Genomic DNA, 15,984 nt, shown 5'->3' with positions numbered 1-15,984 from the left:
GAAAAAAACATATAAAATTACTTAAAAATAATAATGAACTAGGGGGCTTCACCCCCTGCTCGCTTCACTCACCAACTCCCTCCCCCTCTCCATGGCTGCGCTATGCGCCAGCTACTTAGCATCTCTGCCGCTCACGTTGTGAAGAGGGGGGCTGAACGCACCTGAAGGAGATGCAGTCGCTCCTCCGAAACCCCCTCTTAAACAGTGATACAATGGGAAACACATTTTTTTTTACCTCCTCTTTGCTCGATCAGCTGCTGGATTGCTGCTGCTGCTACTGTGCTGCCTGATCTGCATGTTGCGTGGCGCACTTCTGTCATATCACCTATGTCCATATATTTGATCTTCTTTCGCTTTTACCTTTTCATCAATATCACATTGAATTTTGATTCCGTGTTTGGAATTACATTGTGACAACGCAACATATAACTGATCGTGAGTGAATATCATTTCTACAAGAAATGTGTCTGACAATAGTATTCACACAAATGAGAAATGATTTCTCTTACAGGATTTCACTTTCAGCAAACAACAAATCTTCTAATTCTCGCAGATATGCCTTTTCATTGGAAAGAAACGCTCCTTTTTTTATTCCCTGATTGAACACAAATTAGACGAATCACAAGTCTCCAACTTAAAGTTTAAATCCAAACAATATATTCGATCTCTGTTCGTTGTTCCATTATTTCATCGAGTAATAATTTCTGTTTGTTTGTGCTAATGTGATTGAACTTTATTATTCTTTTATTGAGACTTTCGAATTTTCCTACTTCCATTATCTCTAACCTGCTCTGCATGTGTACCGCGCCAATGTTTTTGAATTCTTTACGACGTTCTACTTTGTTATCTACTCTTTGTCTTTTATTTCTGGCCCCGGGTGTGGTTAAATCTCTTGGAATAAAGACACGTTTCACGGGATGTGAAAGTGTCTCTCTGATAACATCACGTCTCGTCTCCTTCCAGCCTTCCAAGATTTTTTTTTATAATAGAGAGAAAAGTAACGAAATAAATCCATATATAATACAATACAATTTATTTTCGTATAGCCCAAAATCACACAAGTTGTGCCGTAATGGGCTTTAACTGGCCCTGCTTCTTGACGCCCCCCCCCCAGCCTTGACTCTCTAAGAAGACAAGGAAAAATATGAGCCTACATAATATAGACATAAAATTTTCAAAAAAGTAGTGTCCCTATATGCAATATCATATTTAGGTCGGGGGCGGCACGGTGGCGCAGTGGTAGCGCTGCTGCCTCGCAGTTGGGAGACCCGGGTTCGCTTCCCGGGTCCTCCCTGCGTGGAGTTTGCATGTTCTCCCCGTGTCTGCGTGGGTTTCCTCTGGGTGCTCGGGTTTCCTCCCACAGTCCAAAGACATGCAGGTTAGGTGGATTGGTGATTCTAAATTGGCCCTAGTGTGTGCTTGGTGTGTGAGTGTGTTTGTGTGTGTCCTGCGGTGGGTTGGCACCCTGCCCAGGATTGGTTCCCTGCCTTGTGCCCTGTGTTGGCTGGGATTGGTTCCAGCAGACCCCCGTGACCCTGTGTTCGGATTCAGCGGGTTGGAAAATGGATGGATGGATGGATATTGTAGGTCTCTACAGATGAGTACCATGATAAGGTCAGATGGCCGAAAGCATAGAAAAAAAGCTGGAGAAAAAAACAATATCTGCAGGGGTTCCAAGGCCAATACTCCCAGTGAGTATTCTGCCTACCATACAGTCAATGTGTTTAAGTCATTCCTTAATGATCGCAGGCTTCATTCGGAAAGAGTTAATGAGTTGAGTAAATTGTGGCCATGAAGAGATGCACATGGTGATGATTGATTGATTGATTAAAGGGCCCAAAGTGTGCCAAGAAAACATTCCCCACACCATTACACCGTCACCACTAGCTTGAACTATTGACACAATATATGTTGGCACCAAATTTTGCCCCACTATCTGTGTGCCTCAGCAGAAATTGAGTTTCATCAGACCAAACTAGATTTTTTCAGTCTCCTACTGTCCAGTCTTGGTAAGCCTATGCCCACAGCAGCCTCAGCGTTCTGTTCTTGGCTGACAGCTGTGGAACCTGAGATGGTTTTCTACTGTTGTAGCCCATCTGCCTCAAGGTTTCACAAAGGGTCATCTTGTCAACATCATAGGCCGTCCCCCAGGCAATTGGGGCCTCTATCTTGATAGCAAAACAGAAACATACTTACGTCATCAGAAACATCGTGTTCCCCCAACCAATGCCCATACATTAAGATGGCCCTGGGTGTTGTGCATTCTGAGATTCCTTTCTGCTCACCACAATTGGATCGAGTGGTTATCTAAGTTACCTCTCTCATCAACAAGGTATTTCCATTCACAGAACTGCCACTCCTTGGATGTTTTTGTAACCTCTAGGGGATGTTGTGCAGGACAGCAGCAGATGCAGAAATATGCAAACCAGCCCATCTCGCAGCAAAAATCCTGCCACGGTCACATATTCTGGTGTTTGAGGTGAACATTAACTGAGGAGCCTGACCTGTGTTTGCATGATTTGATGCATTGCACTGCTGCATCATAATTGGCTGATTAGATCATCTCATGGATCATCAGGTGACCAAGTGTTCCTAATAACTTGCTCAGGTAGTGTAAGTCCCCAGGTCAAAGAGCCATACAAGCAAAAGTTAAAATGAGGGCAGCACAGACACTCTGGAAGAGAACCTGCTGCAATCTCCAAGTGACTTGGACTTTTATACCAGGACAACGGCCCAATACATGTCGCTAAAGTCATACTAGACTAAATTCTCTGGAGTAGCAGAGGCAAAGCCCACAATTCCATCCAGTTGAGGATGTGTAGTAGTGACTATTCACTGACTAGACTGGCCCACGTGGAGGAAACAAAATTATCTGAAGAAGCTGGGCAAACAGTACAGTGTTTGGATGGGCAAAGCTGGCAGCCGTTTATATTGGTGCCAAAAACTGGACTTGAGGTGGGAGCGGGGATTTCGGTTTATCGCTTCGTGCTGGGTGTGACGTTAATCTGCATCCAGCTCTACGAGCAGGTCCTTCAACTTAACAGGGAAAACTTGGGGGTTGGTGGCAGGATTGGCACTCCAGCCACCGTAACAAATAACCTCACACTGCTCCAGTCAGCACTTGGGTCCCAATCCTGGTGGTTTGTCATGTGGTGGGTGCAGCAATGTGCATGCTCCCAGCCATATGCAGTATATTGTAAATGATTTAGAAAAATCTGTAGGATTTTGAATGGTCCTTTAGGTTTTTGATTTGATATATTTTATCTTTTCGCATGACCTCTGGGGGTCACAGCATTCCAACGAGAGAACTATTGCAATTCCCAAATGTAACTCAGTTAAACGTTAATAAGTCTAATGTGTGTGTGTGTGCAGTTGTGTATTAACAGACTTGCACCCTGTCCAGGGGTAGTTCCTGCCTTGTGCCTGATTCTGTCTGATGCTGCAGGAGCAGGTGAGAAAATGGAGGGACGGATGAATGGGTGGATATAAAATACATATTGAATTTTGAGGTCTGTTTTGACAGCTACAGAATGTTAAGTCAAGACGTTTCATTCTTAATCATATTCTAAAAATATTTATTAACTTTACAAGCTTCTCTAAATAGAAGAGGGCTTTGAAATAACAGTGAAGTATGGTTGTAAATAAAGGTGTATGGGGTAATTATTGTCACATATACAGAGTACAGAAAAACTCTTTACTTGCATATGCTCTAACCACAGCTTGGGGAAGTATTAAGTGTCGAGGAAAGCAAGCATTCATTAGGATGCATTTATTTGTCATGTTATTTTCCCCGTGATTTTCTGTTGATTGTCGCTATGCATTTTCCCACAGACTAATGCGAAGTACATGAATCACTGCGCGCAGGCGCTGAGCATCACTGAGGGGAATGGACACTCTCATCCCGTCGTTATGACAACCGCAAGGACCGGAGGGGTGGGGGTTGTTAGAGTTAGTGTGCGATCTCCGACGGCTCTGAAAGAAGCAACTTAAGGGCGGGGATTAGAAAGTCACGTGCTCCGACGCCACAGCATCCTTTGACAAGCTAGCGGATTAAAGAAATTGGGCAGAGGTCCAGCACCGTGCCAAGAGAGAGAGAGAAAGAGAGCGAGCCAGTGGCACAAAGAAGCGCTCTGCTGGCGGCTCTGGGAAACGTCGCTAATAGCAATTAAAAGAGGAGGGCGAAAATAAAGCTGAAAGAGGGACGCCTTTTGCACGACTTGCGGAAGCACAGGAACCAGCAGCGAAGGTATTTCACGCGTTGCACGGAAATGAAACAAAAATGAGCGAATGTGATAGCTGGTGTGAGAGGGAAGCACTAGTGAGTGTGCGTGTGCTGCCTGTGTGAGTCGCCGAAGACGGCCTCACTCACAGAGGCAGGGTGTGTGAGCCTGCGTGCGCGACACGGAGATGAGCCTCGCATGAGGAAGAGGAAGAGGATGCTCGGCTCGTTCAAATCACCGCAGCCAAGTGAACATCGAGAAGTGCTCCGGCGCGACCAGCGCAGCTGCTTAATTTGCTCGCCTTTGTTCTTGCTCTGGTTACAATCTGTTTAATGCAAAACGGGACAAACAGTATCTCGTCCCCGCCTCTGTGATACCACGACTGTCCTGCGATGGGTCCTGCGTTTATTATTGGAGTCTCTATACTTGATCATTCTAAATAACGGAACGAATCTTGTTTGTTTTTTCCCTAAAATGAAAACTATAAAACATTATACATGAGTTCGAGATAGCAACTGAAATTAGAAAGATTACACTTTAATTAATACCGCAGGTTATTCCTCGCTTTGATGTTATATTTAAAGTAATCACAGTAAAATATGTTATAGTTTACACAGTGATAGTCTACATTTATAACTCTTCAATTGATATTCCATGTTACACCTCGCTTTCACGCTGTTTAACATAATCCAAACAGTATTTACTATAATGATTTACAGAGTAATAATCTAGATTTAACCACAGAAATAGAAAATAATAATTTAGCTTTAAACAATGCTATACAATAGACATGCAGAACTATTCTAGTATTTTAAATAGTAGTAAGTCATTAATCAATTACACAAACCTCTTTAGTCCCATGTCTGTCTGTCTGTCTATCAATCTATCATATACATTTAAATGTAGCATCCAATTGAGAATCGTGGGGTGCCAGATGTGTACTCTGGTTTGATCTCTATAGGTGGGATGCCTCACAAATGGATTTCGCATGATCTCTGTGTTCTCACGTGGGATTTCTACTTAATTAAAAACGAAGATGAGAAGTCTCAATTGGTCTTAGATTTTCTGAATTGACCTAGTAAGGGATCATCTCCAAATGGAATATCAGAAATCCAGTGAAGATTTGTCCGTTGTCTTGCCACCATTGATTATTGACTGGGTTCTGGCTTCTCACAGCCTCTATACTGAATAAAGACGTTCCAGAAAAAGAAAGGGTAAATAAATTCCCAATAGGTTTCATTATTGTCACATGTATGGAGCATACTGAAATTCTTACTTGCATGTGCTAATCAACATGCAACATGTCGCCACCATTCTCTGTTAACAACTATTTAAATCATTATAGAATGACCAAGAAAATATATTTGGTGTAAGTCTAGACGTAATTAGACATATTAATCCAATTTACTTTCCTCTAAAATATTTAATCCGTTGTGTGTATCACAGATTTGGATTGTGATTTTGGACTTGGCCGTTAGTGTGTGGCTCAAGCAGTTTTCTTAATTGGAATCCAGTTCTTTACTGTTAATGGCACGCGTTATTAATTAAACAAACTATCTAAGATCTTTGTCGGGCAGTATCAGAAATGACTCAAGGCGTGTGTATTTTTGTCTATGAATTTTGAAAAGATTTATTTTCCGGCCACAGCTTTAGCTTGTATCACTTTATTTAGTCTCTACATTTGTTATATTTTTATTTCATTTGGTTAGTAATGTTATATATGGGAAAAATACAACATAAAATAGACAAGTGTAATCTGTTATTGTCTTACCCTGGGCATGTGTTCACCATGATGTAGCAGTTTAACTAAAAAAATAAAAGAGAAAGTTACTAAATCCTCCCAACGTCATAAGCAATTTGTTGATTCTCTCAGTGTTGTAAAATAGTCAGTGGTAAGACTCTGATTAATGAAGTGGCTTGTTGCAGTAACAGCAAGAAAGGTATCTAACAAATTTAATCAGAATGAAAATTGGCACCCATAAGTGACCCCTTAGTAAGATGAAGAGCCATCATATTGCAGTATACTAGGTGGCATTGTGGTTAGCATTTCTTTGGCACCAGCGTCCTGGATATTATGTTGTAAGTTTGTATTGTATACATTTTGCATGATTTTCACAGGGCTATCTTAATGTATGGGCACTGGCCGGGGATCCGAGGAGCATGGGGGCCTACGATGTTTCTGATGCCTATGTGTGTTTCTGTTTTAATATCAAAACAGGGGTCCCAGCACACTACTTAGCCCGGGGGTCTATGATGCTGTTAACACGGCCCTGCACCTCTCACCATCCCAAGGACTCGTGTGTTACTTGAACTGGTTATTCCAAATATGTGAATATGGGCAGTTAAATGTGTCAATGGGCTCTGTGATGGCGGCTTCCCATATCAGGGCTGGTTCCTGCCTTGGTCCTAATGCTGCTAGGGTAGGCTCTGGATCTTCCTAACCCTGAGTTGGACTGAGTGTGTTGGAGAATGTTTTTGTGTGTTTTATTATACAGCAGCATAGTGTGTTGCACTGCACTTCTGTAGACTTTCGGGATTGTGTGGTTTTCAGTATAATCACAAAGTAATTAATTTGAACATTATTTTATTATTCTCCCTTTTCCACACAGCAGAATTGCCATTCAATCAGATGGTGACCTAGTATACTGTACTTAACATCATTTAGCATTCTTCACAGTGCATATACAGTATCCAACATGCCCACGTTTCCACCATGACACTCCGGGCATGCATTTATATTCTGTATATCAGATTTTAAATATACTAAAGGTACTATAGCTTTTCTCTATTTAATTGTTTTCTTGTGGTAGATGATCAATGGGTATACATGAAGAATTGCATTGTCCTTAGAACACAGATAAACCAAAGGGCTGTTTGGGGGTTATGGTGATAATGTAGAATACCCTGGAATGTACAGTATAATCCAGTAAAAATCTGGAAGCATCAATTTTCTAAAGCCATTTATTTCAGTGTAGACCTGGAGGGGGTCAAACCTATCCAAGTAGCATCAAACACACGGCCGGAAGCAACTCTCAGCAGGGTGCCAGTCCAGCACTGGGCATGCACATGCACACATCCTAAAAGTTGGCACTCACGTCTTTGAGATATGGAAGGAGCACACTGTGAAAAAAAAATTTAAAAAAAAGTGAAATTTACAGTAAAGTACTGGCAGCTGGGTTGCCAGAATTTTAACGTAATAAATAAGGTGACAATATTTTTAGGTCTGTGATATAACTTGTAGTAAATAACTGTTTTTTCTTTACAACACATTCCAACAGAAGGGAATGTTTAACTATAACCAGAAATCCATGCACTGTAATAAATATGCCAATCAATAAACCATTAGAAAGTATTGTCAGAATCAAACCCCAGTACTGAGTTAGCATTAATAAAGTAACAACAACCAATAACAAACATGTATCATTTAATTATACACATTGAAAACAATTCAATGTTTAAAGAGGTTACGGTGTATTGTCTGGTGGAGAAGTAATGTTTGCTTTTGAGGTGTATGGTGCCCTACAGGTGTGCCAACTTATTGAAAACAACCCACCATAAATCAACTTCCATAACCTCAAAAAAAACCTTCAGTCCACAGGGAAAAATATAAAAAAATAACTCTGCCGACTTTGTTTCAGTTTTGTTTCCCTCCTGTCACCAGGAACAATATGGTAAAAGGGTCATGTCCTTAGGCAAATAGCGTAACTTTGGTGTTACTGAAACAGCGCGTTACCGTTTTACATTTTACAGTTGTTTACCTTCGCTATTTAACAGTTTTACACTGTAAAATGAACAGATGTTTTCAGTGTAACTGTATCAGTAAATGGTATGTAGCATATTTTGAAGGTAGAAAAATATCGATTTTACAGAACTTGGCTGTAAAAAATAATGAAATGTATTGTTTAAGATATACAGGTAATTTTCAGTAGAATATAAGTTAACCAGGGTGGCACGGTGGCGCAGTGGTAGTGCTGCTGCCTCGCAGTAAGGAGACCCGGGTTCGCTTCCCGGGTCCTCCCTGTGTGGAGTTTGCATGTTCTCCCCGTGTCTGAGTGGGTTTCCTCCCACAGTCCAAAGACATGCAGGTTAGGTGCATTGGTGATCCTAAATTGTCCCTAATGTGTGCTAGGTGTGTGGGTGTGCGCGCCCTGTGTTGGGCTGGCACCCTGCCTGGGGTTTGTTTCCTGCCTTGCACCCTGTGTTGGCTGGGATTGGCTCCAGCAGACCCCCATGACCCTGTAGTTAGGATATAGTGGGTTGGATAATGGATGGATGGATAATAACCGTAGGTATACTAACAAGGTACAAATACACATATAGCAAGACCTGTGGGTCAGTAAATTAGCAAAGTGCAATTATTTATGATTAGAATGATTAGAATTACACATACTTACAAGAAACAATTTTTACAGTACAGGATGACAGTCACTGGCCCAGTCATTGTCACACAAGATGTCTGCTAGACCAGCTTAGTACCACTCAGCACACAGAGAACAATACCACCTCAGCTGAGAGCTGACTCCTTATAAGGTGGGATGTCTAAATTGTCCCTAGTGTCTTGGTGTGTGTGTGTCCTGCGGTGGGCTGGCGCCCTGCCCGGGATTTGTTCCTGCCTTGTGCCCTGGGATTGGCTCCAGCAGACCCCCGTGACCCTGTATTAGGATGTAGCGGGTTGAATAATGACTGACTGACTTTCCTTTTTTTCATAAAACGTATTTTACTTTCCCCATTTACAGAATTTTTACCGTTAAATTTGTTGACATCTTGTACAGAGTATCTAGAGAAAGCCAGCATGGACACTGGGAGAATTTGCAAACTCCATAAAATAAGTTCAGGCAAGAATTGAACATTGGGGTCCTGTGACCATGAGGCAGCAATCCAGACTACTAGCCGCTATGCTGTAGAGTTGTGTGGTGTACTGGTACAGAAAATAAATTGAAAAACCCAATTTTAAAATGTTACAGTATCAGCAGTTTGAGATTTTCAGTACCACAAGTAAACATCAGCTTTTCTCTTAAATTCCCCTGCCATCCTTCTCTTGACACTCAATGCTCTAGTTGTGGGTAAAATGTCCTTTTAGTACACTTCATGAAACTGCACACCACTTTGACGCTATTGTGACCTACCGAGGACACCCCCCCCCCCCCCATTTCTTTAATGCAACTGGGACTTCTTGGCACTCCCCCCAAAAACTTATTACTTTCACACAATCAAGACTTCACGGGCTGTCGAGAGGGAAGCGGTGCATAATGCAGCGAGATAGTCCATCGCACCGGCTAGGCGAGACGTTGTGCACTGCACTGTGCAGGCTGGAGTAGGACTCATCTGTAATTTGCTTCAAAACCATTTTGGTACCAGTACTGAGGTCCACTGGTGTCAATACTAAAGTCAAAATGTTAACACCAATCCAACGCTACTGTTCTGCTCTGCTGCTACAAGTGATGTCCATATTTACTTAGGCAAAACCGAATCCTGCAATTTATTAAATTATTGATATTTTCCTAGTGTAATTAGTCAGATAATATCTGAGACAAGAATTTGAAATTTATGAATTTGTTCCCTTTATATTTTCTGGAAGTAACTTTTCTTCCCGCTTTGCCAATTGTTAACTCCATTCCTATTGGTTACTATAAAGAAAGATAACTGTCATAAAGATGTGTTACTGTTGCAGTCTAAATAATGCAGACACCAAGTATGTGAACTGTGTTCTAACAAATCTGTAGCCTGCTGAATTTCTAAAATTAGCCACCTGCATATAATAACTCACCATAGTTCATCTTCTACTAACCCTAAGCCTACCCCTAACTCTAACAGAATGGTTTTACTTGGCACACTGCTGCACAGTTACTTTGTGTAGTTTTTGTTTCTGTTAAGCAATCAATCAATTGATTTCCTAACTTCCCTTTCCTACCAGCCGAGATCACAAGAGGCTTACTGGAGAAAGACAAAGTGCCAGCACTTGCAGCATTCAGCACAGCGACAGGAACAAAGTTTCTATTAAGATTCAAAACCGCTCTATTTAATTCACCACAGCACGTTGGCCATCCTACTACTAATGAGTGCAATGAATTTGAGGCTAAAGGAAGGGGATCAGTTAAACACTTGGCCCGAAACGTAATCGTAGGAGAACTCAAATGAGGAGCATGAGGGCAGCATCTTTTAAAAGAAATTACCATTTACAATGAGAAACAGTAGTGCGGTTCCAGAGTCCTCATTTTAAATTCTGGCTTAGGTGCTGCTTTTGTGGACTTTGCATAGTCAGTCTGTGTCTGCCTGGGCTTTCCTCCAGGCACTCCACATTTAAAGATGTGCAGGGTAATTGGCACAGCATTAGTGGATGTGGCCATGCAAGTGTGTGTGTGTGTGAGTGTGCTGTAATGGACTTGTACCATGTGCAGAGTTGGTTCCGAAGCTGCAAGTTACTTGTGACTTTATACTGAGGAATTGGGTAAGAAAATGGATGGCTTGATGTATATAGAATATTTAGTTTGCTGGCTATGGTAAAGTAGTCATTTATAAACAGGGGAAAAAATTGCTGCCTCACACCTCAAGGAGAATGGTTTTTAGTCCCAGCTGGGTCTGTGGGGTTTACACATTCTTCCCTATGCCTGCACCACTTTTCTGAAAGTACTCCATGAAAAGACACAAAGGTTAGGCCTGCCTGTTGGTGACTCTAAACTGACCCAATGTGAGTAAGTGTGCCTGGCAGTGTAGGGCTGACTGTTGCATTGTGACATAAACTGGTGAAATATGTCACTACATGCTGTGGCCTTTAACTGGAATGACCAAGCTTTAACGGAAACATAAGTTTCTCTCTATTATAATAAAAAAAATCTTGGGAGACGAGACTTTTATCCTGCGATGAGACGTGATCTTTTTGAAGAGACTTTTTGGAATGAAGTCCCGCGAGACGGAGACTTTTAACATGATATTCTTTCAAGTCACGCCCTACTTACAACCATTTTCAAACAAGACCACGGTACTCTCACCTCTCATTCGTGTGAATGCTTTTTGACAGACGCAGTTCCTGCTCTCTCAGCTCTTATAAATTTTAACGTTTTCCTCACTTTAAGTTCCCAATTAAAGAAGACATATTATGTCCAAATCATATTGAAGAATTCACGAAGGTTATCAACAGAAAGAAATGAGTACACAGGCAATCCTAGCACCGAGAAACAATGAAGTGAAACGAATTAACACCAAAAATGGCGATCAGTAACACAGCAGATTGGTTAAATGCGTATCAATAGACTATAACAGTTGGTGGTGATCGTGCGGAAGATGAAAACAACAACTTATAATATCACAAAGAATTTCTACAACCGTTAACACCGTCATGTCTTCCTCCGCACGAATTACTGTTGAAAGAAGGATGTATCCAAGAAAGGGGATAACAGTAGACAATAAAGGAGATCTTGATATGCCATTCATATTAAAACGTTTACAGTTTCCTGTTAGAATAGCTTATGCAAAGACAATTTACAAATCTCAGAGCCAAACATTCAAAAATGTCACTTTATTTAATAGAGAGAAAGAAACGGAATGCAATCACGGGCAGTTATATGTCGCGTGGATGCAAATATAACACTTCACATGAAAATTAAAATCTGTTTAAATTATACATTCACATCTCCATACGTGAGTGGCAGAACCGCAAAGAGTCTAGCGTGTAGCGCTGGCCAGGGGGTTGGCAAGTGAGGCGAGCAGGGAGCAAAGCCCCCTAGTTTTATATATAAACGACTACATGTGGAAGTGTGTCTGTCTGTCTGTTCGGCCTGGAAGCGCGAGGCTACAGCATGAAGCTCAAAGAGCCGGCAAGGTGGCCCCAAATTAACGAGTCGGAAGAAGAAAGAGAAGGATGAGGCTACAGCATGAAGCTAAAAGAAAGCGACTCTATCGCCAAAGTGAAACAACCAACGAAATACAAACTCACTTAACCGCTGATATACAAGCAAAGCAAGCACATCTGCAAAACGATACCTCCGAAGAGGGAGGAACTCACTTAGCCACTGATAGACAAGGGGGGCGAACACGTCTGAAAAACGAAAATGTCGACTCTTGCATTTCAATTCTTTTTCTGACGACTTCAATAGTATCCAGGAGTCCGGGCTTCTTACCGTATGGGCTTACACAGCTAGTACTTTATAAAAATATATACATAGACAGAGGTGGGGCGCATGCACTTATACACTGCGTTGCCGCACCCACCACGCAACAAACTACCAGGATTGGGACCCAAGTGCAGCTGGTGACACACTAGAACAGTGTGAGGTTTTTTATGGTGGCTGGAGTGCCAATCCTGCCACCAGCCCCCAAAGTTTTCCCTGTAAGGTGGAGGACCGGCTTGCGGGGCTGTAATGCTGATTGACATCTTACTCAGGACAAAGCAATTGCAGGTTAAGGGCCCAACGGAGTAGAGTCACTTCTGGTATTTACAAGATTCGAACTGGCTACCGCTCCGCCTTGTAATGTGTTGGAAGCAGGAAAAATGGGCAAGTGTAACGATTTGAGTGACTGAGTGCCAGATTGTGATGGCTAGAATAAAAATATACACTAAATAATACAAAAAAATAAAACAGTAGGTTCATACAAGTTATACTGAAACATACTTTTGAAGATGCTGACAGAAGAAGGCATGAGGAAGAGTATTGTCAGAAAGAAGATTACAGCTTTATAGCACAGAGTGACTGTAGTTGTTAGTTTGAGAAGCGTCTGGGAGGACATTTAATTTGGCTGAGGTGTTTGACTGCACATTATCACTTGGCTGACTAATGTCTCCAGCACTGACTCATTGTGTGAACCTCAGGAAGTTCTTTAATCTGTCATAGATGTTTGTAAAAAATTCTTGCTCCTACTCTGTTCAGTGCTTGTATGGACTAGGTGTTGGGCAAGGTCGTGGGGTCCAGCGACTGTGGGGAATCTGTTGGTGAAGAAAGATTCACGTATCTTGACTTTGCTGATGATGCTGTGATCTTCACGGAGTCAATGGAGGTTCTGATCGGGGCGGTCGAGAGACTGAGCGAGGAGTCCAAGTTTCTGAACTTGCAAGGGTCCTGGATAAAAACCAACAGCCAGGCCTTTAATGACCTCTTAGGCACAGCCATCAGCAGTGTGTCTGTTTGCGGAGAGAGTGTTCACCTAGTCGAGAGGTTTACTTACCTTGGCAGTGACATTCATGTCTCTGGTGACTCTTCCTATGAAGTCAGTAGATGGATTGAGAGAGTATGGGGGGTCATGAGGTCGCTGGAAAGGGGTGTGTGGCGCTCCTGATATCTATGCAAAAGGACAAAGGTCCAAGTCTTTAGAGTCCTGGTGCTTTCCTGTCTTGCTATATGGTTGCAAGACATGGACGCTATCCAGTGACCTGAGATGAAGACTGGACTCCTTTGGTACTGTGTCTCTCCAGAAAATGTTTGGGTACCATTGGTTTGACTTTGTGTCGAATGAGCAGTTGCTCATGGAGTCCCAAATGAGGCACATTACCTGCATTGTGAGAGAGCGTCAGTTATGGCACTACGGCCATGTGGCGCGCTTCCCTGAGGGTGATCCAGCTCATAAGATCCTCATTGTTGGGGACCCGAGTGGCTGGACCAGACCAAGGAGTCGCCCACGTAACACCTTGCTGTGGCAGATAGAGGGTCATTTCTGGAGGGTAGGACTGGACTGTGTGTCTGCCTGGGGGGTTGCAAACCGGGATCCCGAGTTGTTTCGTTGTGTGGTGGGTGCGGCAACGTACTCTACCAGTGCATGCTCCCCAACTTGACATGACTTATGATGCACTGTGGAGCCGTTTTTTATCACAGCTGTAGAGACACGGGTGCTCTGTTACTATCTAGATTTTGTATGTTCTCCTCATGTCTGCATGGATTCCTCAGGGTACTCTGGTTTGACTCCATATCCAAAGAAGGGTACTTTAATAGGTGTCGCTATAGTCGTGTTATGTGTGAGGATGTGTGCATGAATGTGCTATGCAAAAGACTGGCATCTGTTCAGGGTGGTCTACTTGCCTTGCATTCGGTGCTGCTGCAGGTGACTCTGACTCCTTCCAGCCCTGTTAATGGGAGGTGAAGGTTTAAAAAATGGATTGGTGGATGTTAATGTAAAGGAGGATGTTTACTGTACTATATAAAATAATGTCTGCTTATATTAGCTAACAATCCAGGTTAGAGGAATGGTCTCATCTTATGAGCTCACTTTCCCAAAAAACGTGGTTTGCTTCCTCTTTTTTATTTATTTTTTCCTTTATCTTTATAGTCAACATTAACTTTTGTGAAGGTTGGCTTTGTATTTAAGCTAATAATGGTATATAAAAATGGGTGTAAATGAGAAGTTTCGATGTGCTTGGAATTTTTGTTCTACTCCATGGATATAAGACTGAGCCACAGTTTATGCTTTCATTTTTTTTTCTTTTCATGTTTTCTATGTACACATGATTGTGCGTTTGCAGTTAATTTCACCTGGTTGGCACATTACATAGAGAAAGCTTTTTGAGTAAGTTGGGAAGAATTTGTATCAAATTAGACATGCTTAACTGTTAAGGATCCAATAGGGAAAAGTCTTCCTTCTGCCACTGCCATGCTGAAAATCAGAGACTCCTACTTTCAAATTAGATTGCTGAATTCTCTTCTCTCTTTCTTTAAAAATATGGGGCTTCATTATTTCAAATATTATTCCAGTTTGTCCAGAAAAAGATTTTGCAAGTAACAAAGTTATTGATTACTGGAAGTTATAAGATGATTTTCAGCCTGGCAAAGTTACATCTCTGGCTTAAAGTTAGGGCTAAACCAACACTTTAATTTATCTATTTATAAATCATAATTATTGCCAGTAGTGACTCATCCACTAAAAAATAAGAATCTTAAGCTTACTTAAGTCAGTACTCATTTCTTATTAAATAAATACACTGTGATGGTTTTAATTTATGTTTTTGTAGAAATTACTTTGTTTTTTTCTAAAATAAAGAATCCAAATTCATAAATCTGTGGGCCATCTTCTTCTAAGAACGTTACTGTATTTCTGCATCTCCTAATTTGAATGAATGCACTTTTCATTAGCCAATCACTAATGGTGGTGAGGCGGATGCCCTTGTCCAATCAAGTGACAAGGTTTATTTGAAGACATCCCGCCCATATAAGGACAAGCCCGTTATTGCGATGAGCCTGTGGCAGAGGTTACCAAAAGGATTTTCGATTCCCAGCTGTCAGCAGGAGAATGTTGGGCTCGATGGGAGGAAGGCTTCGACGCAGGTGTGAAGTATAACAGCGGAGCGGCTGCCGTCTTTCACATACAGTGTGCATTTGTCACAAAAGTTGGGCGCTCCACTTGATGTTGTTCAAAAGCACAAGGTGGCATGGCTTCTGTTTGCAGAGGTTGTATGCAGGTATGATGTGATTTGTCTACTTAAGATATGCATATCCTAAGTAATGCCATTCTCCATAGCTAAATATGTATATTTTACAGTGCCAGAGTATAAGCACTAATGAGAGCCCTTGATTACCACAGGCTATTTCACATACTGCTTGAAATTCCAATGCTTTATTCATAATAATGAAAATCGCTGGCTACACATTGCATTACCAGTATGGCTGACCATCCCACACTGCTGGCTGTTGCATCTTCTATGCGGTGTGCAATACTGATGGTATCAAGCATATGGGGTATTGTGGGGTTTGTGTATGTACTGTATGTGTCTTTAAATATACAGTATATGTGTATACATTTTTCATTCATTGATTAATTCATTCACTTCCTCACTTCATGTATT

At 41.8% G+C, this 15,984-nt stretch overlaps 2 protein-coding genes across 4 annotated transcripts in view; one reads left to right on the top strand and one right to left on the bottom strand.

Annotated features, from left to right (window-relative positions):
* triobpb (TRIO and F-actin binding protein b) overlaps window positions 1-15,984 on the bottom strand; it is a 287,315-nt gene that overhangs the window by 45 nt on the left and 271,286 nt on the right. The window lies entirely within an intron of this gene.
* Window positions 1-15,984, top strand: part of septin3 (septin 3) — a 127,982-nt gene that overhangs the window by 71,715 nt on the left and 40,283 nt on the right. For 2 of the 3 annotated variants that reach the window (XR_007936457.1, XM_028815329.2), the window contains exon 1: window positions 3,999-4,246. The exons of the other annotated variant lie outside the window; for it this stretch is intronic. The gene's annotated coding sequence lies outside the window, so the exon portion shown is untranslated. Of the gene's footprint in view, window positions 1-3,998; window positions 4,247-15,984 lie in introns of those variants that run through there. 3 annotated transcript variants of the gene reach the window in all.

Source organism: Erpetoichthys calabaricus, chromosome 12 (assembly GCF_900747795.2).
Source record: "Erpetoichthys calabaricus chromosome 12, fErpCal1.3, whole genome shotgun sequence".
NCBI classification, from domain to species: Eukaryota; Metazoa; Chordata; class Cladistia; order Polypteriformes; family Polypteridae; genus Erpetoichthys; species Erpetoichthys calabaricus.
The sequence above is the reverse complement of the archived record's forward strand: the minus strand, read 5'-3'. Positions and strand labels throughout refer to the sequence as shown.